This window comes from Kogia breviceps, chromosome X (genome assembly GCF_026419965.1).
Source record: "Kogia breviceps isolate mKogBre1 chromosome X, mKogBre1 haplotype 1, whole genome shotgun sequence".
NCBI lineage: Eukaryota > Metazoa > Chordata > Mammalia > Artiodactyla > Physeteridae > Kogia > Kogia breviceps.
This window is the reverse complement of record NC_081330.1, coordinates 6,927,815-6,945,271: the sequence shown is the minus strand read 5'-3', so window position 1 is coordinate 6,945,271 and position 17,457 is coordinate 6,927,815. Positions and strand designations below refer to the sequence as shown.

The 17,457-nt window shown below is 39.4% G+C and overlaps 1 pseudogene; it reads right to left on the bottom strand.

Annotated features, from left to right (window-relative positions):
* Nucleotides 1-387: 387 nt before the first annotated feature.
* On the bottom strand, nt 388-2,372 carry LOC136793459 (tigger transposable element-derived protein 1-like; annotated as a pseudogene).
* Between the last annotated feature and the right edge of the window lie 15,085 nt (nt 2,373-17,457).

Below are 17,457 nucleotides of genomic sequence, written 5' to 3'. Positions count from 1 at the left end.
CCTGAGCACTTATCTCATCACTAAGGCTTGTTGAGTAGGCAGAACTCAGCACCCATGAAATCCCTGATCCCTGAACTTAACACACTCGTAGCCTAGTGAGAGAGACAAGACACTGAAGAGTAACTAGACACTCATTTCAAATGCAGTAGAGGCACACCTCGGAGCTATTGGGGTTTGGTTCCAGACAACCACAATAAAGCAAATGTTGCAATAAAGTGAGTCACGTGAATGTTTTGGATTTCTGGTACCTATAAAAATTATATTTATACTATACTGTAGTCTATTAAGTGTGCAGTCGCATTATGTCTAAAAAAACAATGTACATACCTTAATTAAAAAATACTTCATTGCTAAAAAGTGCAAACCATCATCTGAGCCTTCAGCAAATCATGATCTTTTTGCTGATGGAGGGTTTTGCCTCGATGTTGATGGCTGTTGACTGATCAGGGTGGTGGTTGCTAAAGGTTGGGGTGGAAGCAGCACTTTCTTAAAATTAGACAACAATGAAATTTGCCACATTGATTGACTCTTCCTTTCACAAATGATTTCTCTGTAGCATGCAAAGCTGTTTGATAGCATTTTACGCACAGTAGAACTTCTTTTAAATTTGGAGTCAATCCTCTCAAACCCTGCTGCTGCTTTATCAACTAAGTCGATGTCATATTCTAAATCCTTTGTTGCCATTTCGGCAATCTTCTCAGCATCTTCACCAGGAGTAGATTCCATCTCAAGAAACCACTTTCTTTGCTCATCCATAAGAAGCAACTCCTCATCCCTTAAAGTTTTATCATGAGATTGCAACAATTCTGATTACATCTTCAGGTTCCACTTCTGATTCTAGTTCTCTTGCTGTTTCTATCACATCTGCAGTTACTTCCTCCACTGAAGTCTTGAACCCCTCAAAGTCATCCATGAGGGTTGGAATCAACTTCTTCCAAGCTCCTGTGATTGTTGATATTTTGACCCCTTCCCATAAATCACAAATGTTCTTAATGGCATCAAGAATGGTGAATCCTTTCCCAAAGGTTTTCAATTTATAGTTGACCCTTGAACAACATGGAGGTTAGGGGCGCCAACCCTCTGTACAGTCAAAAATCCATGAATAATTTATAGTCTGTCTTCCCCTTATATGCAGTTCCTCTGTATTCACAGTTCCATATTGGTGGGTTCAACCAACCACAGATTGTGCATGTAGTACTGCAGTATTTACTATTGAAAAAAAGATCTGTGTATAAGTGGCCCGGCACAGTTCAAACCTGTGTTGCTCAAGGGTCAACTGTACTTTGTCCAGATCTATCAGAGGAATCACAATTTATGGCAGCTATAGCCTTATGAAATGTATTCCTTAAATAATAAGACTTGAAATTTGAAATGACTTCTTGATCCATGGGCTTCAAACTGGATATTGTGTTAGCAGGCATGAAAAAAACATTAACCTTGTTGTCCATCTCCATCAGATCTCTTGGGTGACCAAGTGCATTGTCAATGAGCAGTAATACTTTGAATGGAATCTTTGTTTCTGAGCAGAAGGTCTCAACAGTGGGGCTTAGAATATTCAGTAAGCCATATTGTAAACAGATGTGTTGTTATCCAGTCTTTGTTGTTCCATTTATAGAGCACAAGAAGGGTAGATTTAGCATAATTCTTAAGGGCCCTAGGATTTTCAGAATGGTAAGTGAGCACTGGCTTCAACTGAAAGTTACCAGCTACATTAGCCCTGAACGAGAGAGTCAGCCACTCCTTTGAAGCTTTAAAATCAGGTATTGACTTTTCCTCTCTAGCTATGAAAGAGGCCTCTTCTTCCAATAAAAGCCTGTTTCATCTCCATTGAAAATCTGTTGTGTAGTATAGCCACCTTCATGAATGATCTTAGCTAGATCTTCTGGATAACTTGCTGCAGCTTCTATATCAGCACTTGCTGCTTCACCTTGCACTTTTATGTTATGGGGATGAATTCTTTATACCTGATGAACCAACCTCCGTCAGCTTCAAACTTTTCTTCTGCAGCTTCTTCACCTGTCTCAGCCTTCATAGAATTGAAGAGAATTAGGGCCTTGCTCTAGATTAGGCTTTGCCTAAGAGAACGTTGTGGCTGGTTTGATCTTCTATCCAGACCTCTAAAACTTTCTCCACATCAGCAATAAGGCTGTTTTGCTTTCTAATCATTCATATATTCACTGGAGTAGCACTTTTAATTTCCTTCAAGAAGTTTTCTTCTGTATTCACAACTTGGCTGTTTGGTGCAAGAGACCTAGCTTTCAGCCTTTCTTGGCTTTTGACATGCCTTCCTCACTACGCTTAATTATTTCTAGCTTTTGATGTAATGTGAGAGACGTGCGACTCTTTCTTTTACCTGACCACTTAGATGCCATTGTAGGGTTATTAATTGACCTGATTTCAATATAGTTGTGTCTCAGGGAATAGGGAGGCCTGTGGAGAGGGAGAGAGATGATGGGGGAACAGCCGGTTGGAGGAGCAGTCAGAACACACACAATATTTACTGATTAACTTCATGGTCATATATGGGAACAGTTCATGGCCCCCAAGCAATGACGGTAGTAACATCAGAGATCACTGATCACAGATCACCATAACAGATATAATAATAAAGAAAAAGTCTGAAATACTGTGAGAATTACCAAAATGTGACACAGAGACATGAAGTGAGCAAATGCTGTTGGAAAGATGGTGCTGATAGACTTGCTCAACACAGGGTTGCCACAAACCTTTGATTTGTAAAAAAAAAACACAGTGTCTGAGAAGTGCGATAAAGTGAAGTGCAATAAAACTAGGTGTGCCTGTACTCATAAGTACTCATTTTGTGCCAGGTACTGTACTTAATACTTTTCATGCAATAATCCCCACAATAACCCTGTGAGGTCGAGATTAGTGTTATCCTCATTTTATAGATGACAAAATTGAGAGATGGAGGAGATGGGAGCACATCAGAATACAGGTTAATATTTGGTCCATTGGAGTCACCCTGGTTTTGCCTTAGTGGGGATAAGAAGTAGACATACTTTTGGTATCAAGACAACTCTCTGTGAATGAACCAGATTCAGTCATGGGAATGCTGCTCAGAATTCTTTTTCTTGACTAGATGCGAATAGGCTCTTCTAGGACCTGAGAGTCCCTCCACCCCTCCAGATTCAGAGGGACAATGCCCTCGGGCTGGAAGGCTTGGTTTGCCATCATGGGAAGCTTGGGGAGAGTTATCTTTTCTAATGTCATACTCAAGGTTCTGGATGCTCCATGTTTTTTTCCAATTCACATAGGACAGTGGTTGACTTCCCAGTTCTGGAGACAGAGGGCCTGAAGTCACATCCCAGTTCTTCCTTTTTCTTGCTGTATGTCCTTAGCAAAGTGACCTACCTTCTCTGCACCTCAGCTTCTTCACTTGTAAAATAGGATTGATAGTGATACCTATCTTATATGTTTGTTGGAGAGTTAGAACAGGCCTAGCTAGGAGGAGGCACTCAATACGTGGTGCCTGTTGTTATACATATCTTACTAAGGGATCATTCTTAGTTGCCTTGAACTTCTTTCAATCTTCAGCCCCTACTGTTTTGTAGTGATAACTAAGGTCCACGTGTAACCCTAACATTTGTCCTCTCTACAGGCCACTGAAGCAGCCCTGCTTGGTTAATGCAGTTTGCCAATGTCCTTTACATTTTGCCACCCTCATAATTGCTTTGGATTTCTGCCATTGAGTAGTCTATTTGCCTCAGGCATGCAAGTCAACACTCAGTTGGAAAGAATGCTGAACTCACTTAGAAAGAACACCCATTTAGGGGACTTCCCTGGTGGTCCAGTGGTTAAGACATCACGCTTCCACTGCAGGCGGCATGGGCTCGATCTCTGGTCTGTTGGGGAACTAAGATCCCGCGTGCCTCACAGCGTAGTCAAAATACAGAAAAAAAAAAAAAAAAGGCACCCATTTGAATTCTATACATCAGTATTGTTCCATAATTGAGAATCATTGAAGAATCTCCCATAGAAGGTGCTGCAGACTGTGGGAGGAAAAAGCATCCATTAATGAGTCACAAGGATAATGCAAAGATTCTGTTTATTCAACAAACGTTTTGGAGAATGTATTATGCTCCAGACTCTCTAATTGACACTGGGGATAAAGTAATGAAAAAAATGTTTTTGCCATTTAGAAGCTTGTAGTCTAGTGGGAAAAGCATAAGTAAGCAGATGATTAGAACAGAGCGTGGCAAGTCCTATAGTGAAAATAAGCAAAAGCACTGTGGGGAGGACCTAGCCCAGCCTCCTGTTAGAAAGCTGTTCAGCTTAGAGAATGAGAAAAGCCCTTGCATAGCACAGATCCAGCCCACCTCCCCTCACACGTAATGTTGTAGCAGCCTCCCAACTATTCTTCATGGCTCCTCTGGCTGCAATCCATTTTTGGCAGAATTGCAGGTAAATTTGTCGAAAAGATAATGGCAAACAAAAGAAATGGATAAAAATCAAACCAGACAAAGCAGCATATGTGTCAAAATTGTATCATCTCCTGTGACTGTACAACTGTACACACACACACACACACACACACACACACACACAAGTTAAGTTTTGTATACCTTGAGGCAGTTTTGAAATGTGTTTATGTGCTTTTATGCATTTCTGTCCATTTATCTTTCTTAGAAAATATTTTTGATAATTTCTATAAATGCTGGGAAAGTTTGCAGTTGTTAAGTGAGTTTCTTTGTTAATAACTTTCATTCATTTTTTTGAATTAAAAAAGTTCAATTCATTTTTGAAATTATATTAGCTCTGCATGTTTTTCAATATTGCTTGAATTTAAAAATTTTTGCCTCTGGCTCTAAATGAATTGTCGGGAAGTAAAGTGCTCAAAAGCAATATTACCAGCCACTAGTTCACTTATTAATGACTTTTGTTCATCTCAAGGTGATTCTAGAACATGTTAGATAGTCACAAAATATTTTTTTCTATTGTCTAGATAATTTTTCTTTTCAACTTTAAATTCATTTTTTGGTCAGGGAGGCTTATTTTTACCTATTTAGTATTTTTAAACCACTGTACATTGATTTTTATTTTGTATTTCAGCAGGGTTAACAGTCTTCATAGCAAAGAAAAACACAAAGAAATCTTCTAGGAGGAATAAGAGGATGAGCGCTTTGCTTTTTGGATAGTTTTGAAATAGGCATTACATTTTAAAATATTGATTTAGCATTCATATCAAAACGTGAAATGAAGAGATGAGAAATCAGTTCTTATTTGTTAACCTTTCCAATACCAGTAGGCATTTTGTATTTCTCAACGTACTTAATTAGATATTCTACTCCTTTAGATTGACGGGTCACAGTGAATAAAGATAATGTAGACAAGACCTGCTAAATACTGACCCAACTACTACCTGGAAATGTTCATTTTTCTGTCAATTCACTGTGTCAACCTATCTGCCAATTCAACCAACTATTTTCAAACAAAATCTTCAATTTCCTTTCTACCGTCCCCAGAGTTTACCACTTAAAACCCACCTGTCGCCAAGGCTATTTTTTGCTTCAAAAAAATCCTCTACCTCATTAGCAGGATAAATTGCACATTTCTTAGCTTAGCATTCAGCATTGAGAGCATAAGAGATGCTCAATTACTTTTGTTGGTCATAGGAATAACAATACTTTGTAGTCTGCTTAATATGTGCTACACATTATACTGAGTGTTTTCATGGATTATGTCATACAGTTCCACAAAATGACTTTATGTGTCAGGTGCTAATGTTATCTTCCTTTTCCAGATAAGAAAATGGGAACTCAGAGAGGTTAATAACCACCCCAAGGATACCCTGAATTTGAACTCACCTGTGTTCGACTCTCATGTTCTTTACATTACTTTCTACTATATATCATTAGTCATATTTCTACAGTTCTAAAACCTAGCTCTGCAAGTTAATTTTAACTTTTTAAACTTTTTATCATGCTAAAAATACATAAGATATACCCTTTTATCCATTTCTAAGTGTACAATTCAGTGTCACTAAGTAATTTACAATGTTGTGCAACTGTCACTATCATCTATCACTAAAATTTTTTGTTATCCCCAAAAGAAACATTTTACCCATCGAACAATAACCCCCATCCCCCTTACCCACAATCCCTGGTAACCTCTATTCTACTTTCTCTCTCTGTAAATTTGTCTATTCTAGGTACCTCATATTAGTGGAATCATATAATATTTGTCCTTGTATATCTGACTTATTTCACTTAGTATAATGTTTTCAAGGTTCATCCATGTTGTAGCATGTACCAAAATTTCTTTCCTTTTAAGGCTGAATAATATTCTGTTATGTGTATATACCACATTGCACTTATTCATTCATCTATTGATGGGCATTTGTGTTGTTTCTACCTTTTGGCTATTATGGACATTGATGTACAAGTATCTGTTATACAGTAATTCCATTTTTGATTTTTTGAGGAACCACCATACTGTTTTCTTTTCTTTCTTTTTTTCTATTGAAGTATAAATGACTTACAATATTATATTAGTTTCAGGTGTACCTCATAGTGATTCAATATTTTTATACATTATGAAATGATCACCATGATATGTCAGGTTACCATCTGTCACCATATAATGTTATTACAATATTTTTGACATATTCCCTACACTGTACAATACATCCCTGTGCCTTATTTTATAGCTGGAAGTTTATACCTCCTAATCCCCTTCACCTATTTCACCTATCCCTCCATCCCCTCCCCTCTGGCAACCATCAGTTTGTTCTTTGTATCTATGAGTCTGTTTCTGTTTTGTTATGTTTGTTCATTTGTTTTGTTTTTGAGATTTTACATGTAAATGAAATTGTATGGTATTTGTCTTTGTCTGACTTATTTCACTTGACATAATACCCTCTAGGTCCATCCATGTTGTCACAAATGGCAAGATTTCATTCCTTTTTATGGCTGAGTAATATTCCATTGCATATATATACCACATCTTCTTTATCCATTTATCTATCAATGGACACTTATGTTGCTTCCATATCTTGGCTATTGTAAATAATGCTGCAATGAACATTGGAGTACAAATATCTTTTTGAATTTGTGTTTTCATTTTCTTCAGATAAATACCCAGGAGTGGAATGGCTAGATTGTATGGTGGTTCTATTTTTAATTTTTCAAGGAACTGCCATACAGTTTTCCATAGTGGCTACACCAATTTCCATTCCCACCAACAGTGCACGAGGGTTCTCTTTTCTCCACATCCTTGTCAACACTTTTTATTTCTTGTCTTTTTGATAACAGGCATTCTGACAGGTGTGAGGTGGTATCTCATTGTGGTTTTGATTTGCATTTCCCTGATGATGAGTGAGGTTGAGCATCATTTCATGTGCCTGTTACACTGTACTCTTTTCTACTGCAGCTGCACCATTTTACATTCCCACCAGCAAAGCACAAGTGTTCTAATATCTCTGCATCCTCTCCAACATTTGTCATTTTTTTTTTTATAATAACCATCCTAATGGGTGTGAAGTGGCATTTCATGTTGGTTCTGATTTGTATTTCCGTAATTACTAGTGGTACTGAGCCTCTTTTTATGTGCTTATTGGCCATTTGTATTTCTTCTTTGGAGAAACGTGTCTTCATGTCCTTTGCCCATTTTAAAAAATGGTTTGTATGTTTTTTTGTTGTTGGATTTTTAATTTTTTAATAAAAATATTCAAGGAGCCGGAACTACATATAGGGTGCTGTGAGAGATAAAAAGAAAGACAGTTTTGACCCTTCAGGTGTAGTAGCAGTAAGGCAACTAAGACAAATATCTGAAGGATGAACAGATGTGGATGAGAAGTGCCCAGAGGCACTGACACAGGGGAGAAGGAGACAGGACATCTCCTTTAAGTGTTTTCAGAAGTAATCAGCTAAGCCTGTGTGAAATCAGTGGACTGGAAATTGGATTTCAGTGGGCACAGATGGGGAGGGAGGACATTCAGGTATGAGATTCAGCATAGTCAAAACATGGATGTAGGAAAGCTCAGGTCAGGTTTGTGCACCAGCAACTATAGTTCAGTTTGTTCACAAAGGTTGAAAAAGGTTTTACTGAAGAGGGCCTTGAAGGGCAAAATACCAGATTTCTAACTACTCTCATAAGCCATAGGGAGCTTGTGGACATTTTGAGAAGGAAAGAGATCTGAAGAGGGCTGGGTCTTGATTAATATGCCCTCCATTCTTATGCTTTTGTTTAGCAGAATGTCACGTAGCTTCTAGGAGATACTTTGCCCATATCCGGCATCCAAGAAATGATTGATTGCTAGCCCAGAGCCCTTGGCACCAGTCCGTTTTCTGATATGTCATTTATCTAAATATGTAGAAAATCAATGGAATTTTTAACAGTCTGACTCTCCATATAATTACTTTGTCAAAGCTACCAATGCTTTTCCAGAATAATGAATGGGTTACCTGAGTGTGTCTTTTATTCCAATGAATTTTGTAGGAACTGCAACCATTGTATCCGTGTGTCTTTGCTGGGCCAATTAAGCAGAAAATGGAGCTATTACAAACAGAACACACAACTCCAAACCAGCCCTCAATCATTTTCTGGCTGCAGATATGAAACCCTAGTTGGTTCCAGCCTACATTCTGTGATTCAGTCCTGTGATGGTAAATGTGAATAGTGGTTTATTTTCTTTTTCAAAATAGACACAATCCACATTGTAGTCAATACAGAGAAGAAAAAGGTTCTCTTACAGTTACCAGATGGAATGGCATATTTTTCTTCCCCCATGGAAGAGCAGTGTTTGTGGTTTCTGAGATCAGCAGAAGCTGAGGCATTGGTGAGTTCGTTCAGTGTTTACAATGGCTTCAGGTTCACATTATTCAAGAATAAACCACAAGGCCATCTTCATGTGTCTGTAACAATTTAAAACAATTCAGACTCGCTCAAAAGGGTCAATATTTCTACCACTTAAAGATGTTATTGTCAAAAAGCAAAAAATTCTCAGTAGTTGCAGTGAATTGATGTGAATAGTTAAGGCTGAAGATGACTACATTTATGGGCCAGGCACTGTGCTAGACATTTGTCACATTTACTTCTCCCAACATCCCTGTGGGTAGATGTTATTCTCCTCAAATTAAAGATGAGGCAACAGTTACGTAGAGTCATGCAGTAGTCAGACTTGGCTAATGGATGACTCCAGAATCTATGGCTTAACACAACAAAGGTTAATTTTTTATTCCTGTCATAATCTAATTGGGTCAACAGGGAACTCTGCTTCAGGGACTTGGGGTTCTTCCGTCAAGGACTCACACCCTCTTAGAGAGCCTTGGACTTCTCCACTGGATTTTTTTTTTTTTTTTTTTTTTTTTTTTGCATCCAGCTGGGAGCTGATAGAAGGGAGAACCAAGGAGGATGGCTTGAGAGGTGCTAGAAACCGATCTACTGCAGTACACATTCCATTGGTCAAAACTCAGCCACATGAATCCACCTAATTGAAAGTGGGCCAGGAAATGTGGTCTAATGGTGTGACAAGGGAGAGAGGAAGAAAGCAGATGCTAGCGAGTACAAGAATGCTTTGCTACAGTGCACCATTCTGATTACCAAATTTCCTTGCACTCTTCTTCCTGCATATACAACACATTAACTCTCTACTCCTCCCTTCGGTAGATAGTAGCCAAGATCCCCATCTGCTTATTGCATCCATCTCCGGTGAGGTAAGACATATTCCTTTCCATCAGGTTCAGATATGGCTCCATTTGGCTCTGTGCTTTATGAAGTAAAAAGGTAGGTCACTCATCCCTCACACCAATACCACTCAGGCTACAGTGGCACCATCTAGCAGTCCAATCCCTTTTTATTTATAAACAATTAAACAGATATTTGAAGAAGGCACATGACTTCTTTGAGGTAGAGCTCGATCAAGAAGGTCGCCTGACTCTCAGTATAATGTTAAAAGTTATCTTACCTTTGTTAAATTGTTAAAATGTTGACCATTAATATGAGTCATTGAATGGGAGGAGAGCTTTAGGATATAATTCAATCCCCCATCCGATATGCAGTCTCTTGCTACTTGCCTAATGTATCTTTGTCTGCTAGGAGTCCACTCTTAAAGCATCACAGGACCTCCTTGTGAAAGGCAGACAGGTATTTGAGGCCCATTAAAGTTAGAGTATTGGCCATAAAAGGCTTTTCTGATTCTGTCAGGAGCTCACTGTACTTGTGGTAATGAGCGCACCATAAGGAATGATACTAGTAGAATTTACTGAGACTCACTGTGTAGAAGCACATTATGTGGATTATTTTAATAAAGCTTCACAAATCCCTATGAAAGTGGTATTATTATTCTTCCCATTTTACAGGTATAGAAAATGAGGCTCAGTGTAAAGCTGCTTGCCTAAGGTACTCAGCTAGGAACTAGCAGAGCCAGATTTCAACACAAGGCTATCTTTAACTGAAGCCTGTGCTCCTAAGTACCAATGGCAGACGAGTTTTATTGGAGCTTTGTTGCTTGCCGTCAAGCCATCAGCCACTGCAGCCATCCCCAGATGGTGCACCCTGAGGGGAATTCAAGGTGGAGAAAAACAGGAAACATTCTGTGCTCTCAATACTGGCCCTAGATAGTTAAGATGAATATTTAAGGAATAATTTCAATTAGTCCAGACTCTTGTATTTTCCCATACATAGAAACTCGCTAAAAGCATTAACTTGAGAGGTCTGGTTTTTGTGATTAGCAGTAATGCTTTGATATTTTACCATATGTTTGTTTTGTTTTGTTTTGTTTTCAGCAAAACCCCCTATATACCCTGGCTCTTCCCTTACCTCTTCAGAGCAGCTCCGCAGAGCTCTCTGAGAGGCGGCCCCCTGGGCTACAGTCCTCAGTAAGGTCCCCAAAGAAAACTTAACTCATAATTTTAGGTTATGTGTTTTTCTTCAGTTGACACTGTCTTAGAAAAAAATGGAACAGTGCTGGCTAGGAGTGGAACGTGACACGTGCCTGACTCTTTCATAGGACAAGAGGGAAGAAATGAGGCGCAAAGCACTGCGGCTGAGCGCCGACTCCTTAAAAGTACAGAACCACTTGTGTTCCTCTTGGTGTAACAATTCCTAATGATTGATGCAAGGTCAGGCCTTTTGAAATTTTCAGTGCATGGCACTGGAGTTGAAATTAGAATTTGCCCAACATACCTTGGAGAGGAATTCCATTCTTTCTTGAGGGGTAGCATGCTTGGGCCTTTTTCATGTTTTATGCTGTCACGGTTAAAGATGGGGTAGAGTGGAAGTGAGATGACTCAAAACAGCATCTTTCTGGCAAAGAAGTTTCAACTGTGTTTCCAAAAGTTGGACAATAGCAGGTGATGTCAATTCATGCACATGTATTCCTTTCAAATCATTTGCTACAGAAGAATCTAATTCCTAGGTTGTATGAAGGCTGCACATGCCCATGGAAGGGGGAGAAGGTCGAAGGCCAAACTCCAGTTGCACCAAGGCAGACAACTGCAGGAATGAAAAACCAAGCAGGCAAGGTAAATAGTTTCCAAACGATTTTTCATCTTACAAATTCTTTTTATTCAGCATTTATGTGACATGTTTTTGGAAAGGTGAGTAAGTAGAGACAAAAGAGTTGACGAAATTATGAGACAAATCAAAGTATGTGATTAGTCACGTGTGGATTCTTACATGTCACTTGTGCACATACCCACACATCCACACACGCGTACTGGTTTGTTTCCCTCACTTGCAATCATGCTATCTGGTCAGTTTTATGATGATACAATTCACTTAACAATATAACATGGAGACCTTTTCATGTCAGTGTGTATATGAATAGATCTGCTTTAGTCTTTTTAATGGCTGAATAGTATGCCCTGGTATACAGGTTTTCTAATTTACTTTAACAATTCCTTCTGGTAAACATTGTTTTCTGTTTTTCATTGTTACAGAAAGCTGTTTTTGCTGACTCTTGGTCTCCAGCCTTCTAGAAAACTTATTTTTAGTACATTTCATGCATTTCCTCATTCTAATAATTTCTTGATCAGTGCAGGATTTATTCTGCAGCCTCTCTTGGGTAAATAACTAAAGATCCTCCTCCTCCTTCATTTCCTTCCTCCTCTGCATTTCCCCTGGAGGTGATATGCATGACGGGGGTGGGGGGTCGCCTATCATCCTGGCATTGGAGAAAGACCACATATCATCTGCTTGCTGTTAGTTTTGATATTACACATTCATCTCTATTCTATAATGTATAGTCAGTTCTCATTATTCTTGTAGATATATTCTATAAAGTCACCATAAGCACTGAATTAATGAATACCGAACCCCAGCCTCTAGGGGAAATATGCACGCACACACACACACACACACACACACACACACACAGTGGTAAGTAGACAGATATGTATGTATACACATAGATTATCTTCTTAAATCGTAAAGTCAATTCTTCTTGGTAGTTTCCATTTCCTTTACAGTATTTTTAAAAAGAGTAAATGAGGTTCAAAAGTACTAAGTGACCTGCTGGAAGCTGCCCCACTAAGAAGTGCAGGAGTTGGGATTCAAACCTTGTCCAACTGGTCCCAGAGCTGGAGCTTCTTGTACTACAATGCACTGCCCCCTACTGCCTCCAGCCTCTGCTCGTCTCTGTATGAGAGCTGAACTAAGGAAGCAGAGTGGCTCCTTGTTCAACCTCAGTTGGGCCCACGCAGGTAAGGCATCTCAAAGTTTTGGCTGCTCTGTACATGTTTGGTAATGGCCAGAAAAAGTGCTGCAAGTATTGCTTTTGAGGTTAAAATAAATACTAGCGAGTATACACATTTGCAAATATAGAAGTCACAAATAATATGGATCAATTGTATCTTCATTGCTATGGCTTCCCTGCTTATTTTGAAACCCAAAGCTGAGAATTGAATTCATTATTCTTTTTACGTTATTTTGGGACCTTCCCCTAGGGCTAGAAACTTCAGACTCTGGATCTAGTTGGTGAAAATTAACTAATATGACTTGGCAAAGTTATCACTCAAAAGCCTTTCCTTGTTCAGAAACAGGAATAACTCTTTCCTTAGTTTTCGCTATATTAAGTGTAAGGGTTGAATGAGGTGACATATATGATCCTTTCTAGATATAATTGTATTAGTTTCCTGTGGTTGCTGTGACAACTTATCACAAAATTGACGGCTTAAAGTAGGGGAAATTTATTATCTCATAGTAGAAGCTAGAAGTCCAAAATCGGTATCACTGGGCCAAAATCAAGGTGTCGGCAGGGCCATGCTACCTCCACAGGCTCTAGGGAAGAATTCATTCCTGGTCTCTTCCAGCTTCTGGTGGCTGCCAACAGTCCTTGGTTTGTGGTCACATCACTCAAATCTTTAAAGCTAGCACCTTCAAATCTCTCTGCTCCATCTTCACCTCTTGCTTTCTCCTCCATGTGTCTGTAAAACCTCTCTCTGCTTCCTTTTTTTGATATATGTGGTACCATTTAGGGCCCACCTGGATAATCCAGGATAATTTGCCCATCTCAAGATTTGAACTTAATCACATCTCCAAAGAACCCTTTTCCTTATGAGGAATATTTCCAGGTTCCAGGAATTGGGACCTGACGTTTTTGGGTGGACATTATTCAGTCAGCAACATCCATGAATGAATCTCAAGTCTCTCCACAAGGTCAGAGATGAGGACCTAGAAGTCAACAGAAAGCATGTGGTCCGTGGTGCTTCTATACAGATTTCTATTCACGTGAGCTACCAGGCGTGGTCTTTACCTAAAGTTATAGAGCTTTACCTGAGCAGGTTGTGGTTATTCTGAATGAGATCAGAGGATGTTGCTGATAAGGTCTAGTGTGCAGCTGGGCTGTTGACAAGTCAATGAGCATCCAAGGTGTCCTTATAGGAGCACCTGTTAACAGTATCTCCTCGAGGGCCATCTGGCAATGAGTTTGCACCTTCTAAGAACTTCACAGGGCAGGTGTCACAGGGAAGTGGTATAACTTCTCTGGTGTGCACAGCTGCTAAAGTGAAGTTTGTTGTGGCATATTAGCATGTGAATCGAGCAGGAACCTGATGCTACACGGGTCTAACATTCATCATATGGAGATGTAGTATTCAAACAAAATTAAAATAAACTTAAATGGACAGAACACTTTTGGATTCCCACCCCTTAAGCCATTCTATTTCCCTCTAAAAGTTTGGAATTACCACTTCAAGGCAGAGTAGCCTTAAATAGCCAGATATTTACAAAAAGGCTTTCATGGCTTTCCCTAGAATTTTCTATACCCACATAGGAGACAGGCTTCCTCTTTGCTGATTAACAACCTGTTATTTCTGTGGAGGTGATATTTGCCACATGAGGGGGTGCGGCTTTGGTAATGCTAGAGACTTGTCGGCTGGTTTTGATCTCTGAATTCTTACGTTGAATGATTTGTGGCCCAGTTAAGAGACATGGAATTATAGGGCTAAATAAGAGTACTTTTTCCCACTGTAGAGGTTTGATTTCATAGTTGCTTTTTTTCCTGCATATCTGAGCAAGACTCTGGTTGTCTGCCTATCTGGTTCAGCCACAAAACTGGGAATTACGTGACTGAGTAAATAAGATGAATTCTTTGTCTTCCTAGCTCTTATGCACACACACCCATTTCACTTGCACACCTGAACCTAGAGGAGTTCTTGTTTCTATTTCTGAAGATAGAATTATCTTTACTTGAACTTTCCCATTGGGGACACAAAGTAGCATTGATTATAGACTGAAAGTTACCAACAGCATGGCCTCTGGTTTTCACATATTTAGGCCGCTTGAAAATACCCCACAGCTTAGTAGGTTCTCGTTCCTTCCATCAGCTTTCTGATGACTATCCTAGTACCTCCTCCCAACTGCCCCCAATAGTTATTCCTCTAAATGGATGCAACTAGATCATAGTCCAGACCAAAGCTGTGAGCCAAAGCTCTCAAGGGACTTTTGTGTCCACTTAAATAAGAAGTAGGGCCACTTTTATGATTTTTCTCTGCATTTTCCATATTAGCTTTCAAAACAGACGGTCTATGCTGATAAACTAGATATTTAAAAGCATCCAGCCTTGACCAAATGCAGTGAGAATTTTGGTGAAGCCTCTTCAAAATGCTGTTTTATTTCCGTTAACAAGTGATTAGATGCTTTGTTATACTTAGTGTGCTTGCTTACAAAGATGATTTGAGGTGGCTTACAATAGAAATATGTTTATGATAAGACTGTTAAAAAAAAAAAAAAAGCCTCCGTGGAGATTGAGGAGGAAGCAGTTATGTGGAGGAGCACGTCATTACTATAATAACAATGACCGAATGTTTAGGCCGACCATGAGCTTCCCGGCCACAGGGATGTAAAAGAAAACACAATGTGTTACAAAATTCCTATTATCTGCTACAAAGCAAATGGCCACTTTCTTTTTGGGAGACGAACTATCGATACATCCTGTTGAGTAAATTCTTCCCGGAGGTTGGTGATTGGTAGGGGAGTGGTTGAGGTAGATAATGGATTCTAAAATAATTTATCGTATGGATCCATATGCATGAGACATTGGACAACAAAATTGAAAGCATCTTCAGAAGTTGTTTATCATAAAATGCAGAGAAGCGTCATTCATTGTCATTTTCTGATTTGAGCATTAATCAAAGCCAAGGGCATAATGTTAAGGTTGCCATGAGGAAAGGCCCTCGGTGGGGAACCAAGGAGTTAGACCCCAGATTTTTTGATGTTGTTATTATTTATTATTTTGGTTTTTAGGTGTTATTTTTTAAAATAATCGGTTTTGGTTAAAGTCACTCATTTTGAAATTCTTGGGCAGATTAGACAAAAGTGATATATGAGCTGACTTGTGAATTTGGCTTGACTTAGGCTGTGTTTTCTTGGGATTTGTAAAAGTGGAAGGGTAATGCTCCTAGAAACATCCAACAATATAGTCCTGCTTCTTAAGAGTGTTACCCATTGAATTGTAATTCAGCAATATTGCTTCTGAGGGCTGAGAGGCCCTAGTCAGGCTTTTTTCATCCAATAGACTTTCACTGTTGGAGCAAAATGAACCAACAAATTCTTCAGATATGAGAAATTGCCTGCTACCGAATAGCTTGAGAGAATAGTGTCATCAAACTGACAGCAGACAAGCATGCTTTCAAAAGGCAATACTGCAGAATAATAAGAGTTTATCTTGTCCTATGTCTGAGGAAAATAAATGTACTAAAATGTCCGATGACTCCAGATAAAAGCTCTGTGGGGTTTGGATTGGAAGGCAGTAGGCCCTGTTTCTACTCTACTCCTCACTTGGCCAAGCTTCTTGTTCTTCGGGTCACTGTCTGCCCTTACAAAAAATGATAGCATTGGATGAGATGATATCTAAATGTCTTTTAATTTACAAAGCTGTTTTCATGAAATCCGAAAAAGATTGCAGCAAGCTATCTCAAAAGGCTCATAATCAAAATGAAATGTAAAAATGGATAAATGCCTGGTCCTGCCCCTGGGTCCAAAAAGTAAACTACACACCTGTAGAATGTGGGAGACATAGCTTAGTCTTGATTAATGGGGTTGGTGGGCAGACACTTTAGGACGATAAAAATCAGAGCGTGTCACTATATTGTGTAGCACTGAGAGACTTCTTCAAATCTTTCTTGAGATATATCACAAGTATGTTACCTAGACTGAGCAAGAGGGTAGTACCAGCCCCCTTGCACTGGGACAGCCATGTTGAGTCGAGAATAGGCATCTGGGATGGAGAATGGATATGTGTATGTATCTTCTGAAGAGTGAGTGGAGGGGCAGAGGATGGTTGGCTGGAGAAGAGGAGACGACACAAGTTCTGCCTTTAAAAATGTTAAGTGTGATTTGCCGTTCAGGATCCCTTTCCCACCCTTCTCCACTCTCTAACTCTCTGGCTTCTGATTGGATTTAGCCAATGAGAGGTACCAGCAAGAGATGGTTAGGGGCGGAGGAAAAGAGAGTCAGGATATTTATTTTCCCATGTCTTCCTTGCTGAACTTGGTCTTGATCGTGTCTGTGCTCCTTTCATGAAGGTCATAGCTCCTACTGGGCTTATTTCTCTTATAGGTACAATTTCCTCTGTAATCCTTCTTGTCCTCTCAGCAACTTTCTAGCCCCAGGGTTCTTCAGCTCCTTTTTTTGTCTATCCCCTTATAAATAGTGTCTTTACGCAACTCTTTAATTATATCTTTGAACGTGCCATCTGTTTCCTGCCAGTATCCTGATGGATATGTGTTTTCATGTGGAAGACAGATGAAGCTGTGATACCAGAGGAAAGTGCTCACGTTCAAAGATGGAAGTTGTGAGAAGAAATATTTTGATTCAACATTTCTACCACTAGAGCTCTGGTAAAATGCAGTGCGTTGCCTCCGAAGGGAGAGAGCCCCTATCAATGGAAGTGTTCATGCAAAATATCAGGATTTTGTGGGGGCAGGGGCGGAGCGAGCAGAGATGTGAATTTGGAATAGATAACTTTTGCACCGTCATTTAACCAAATGTTGTAAG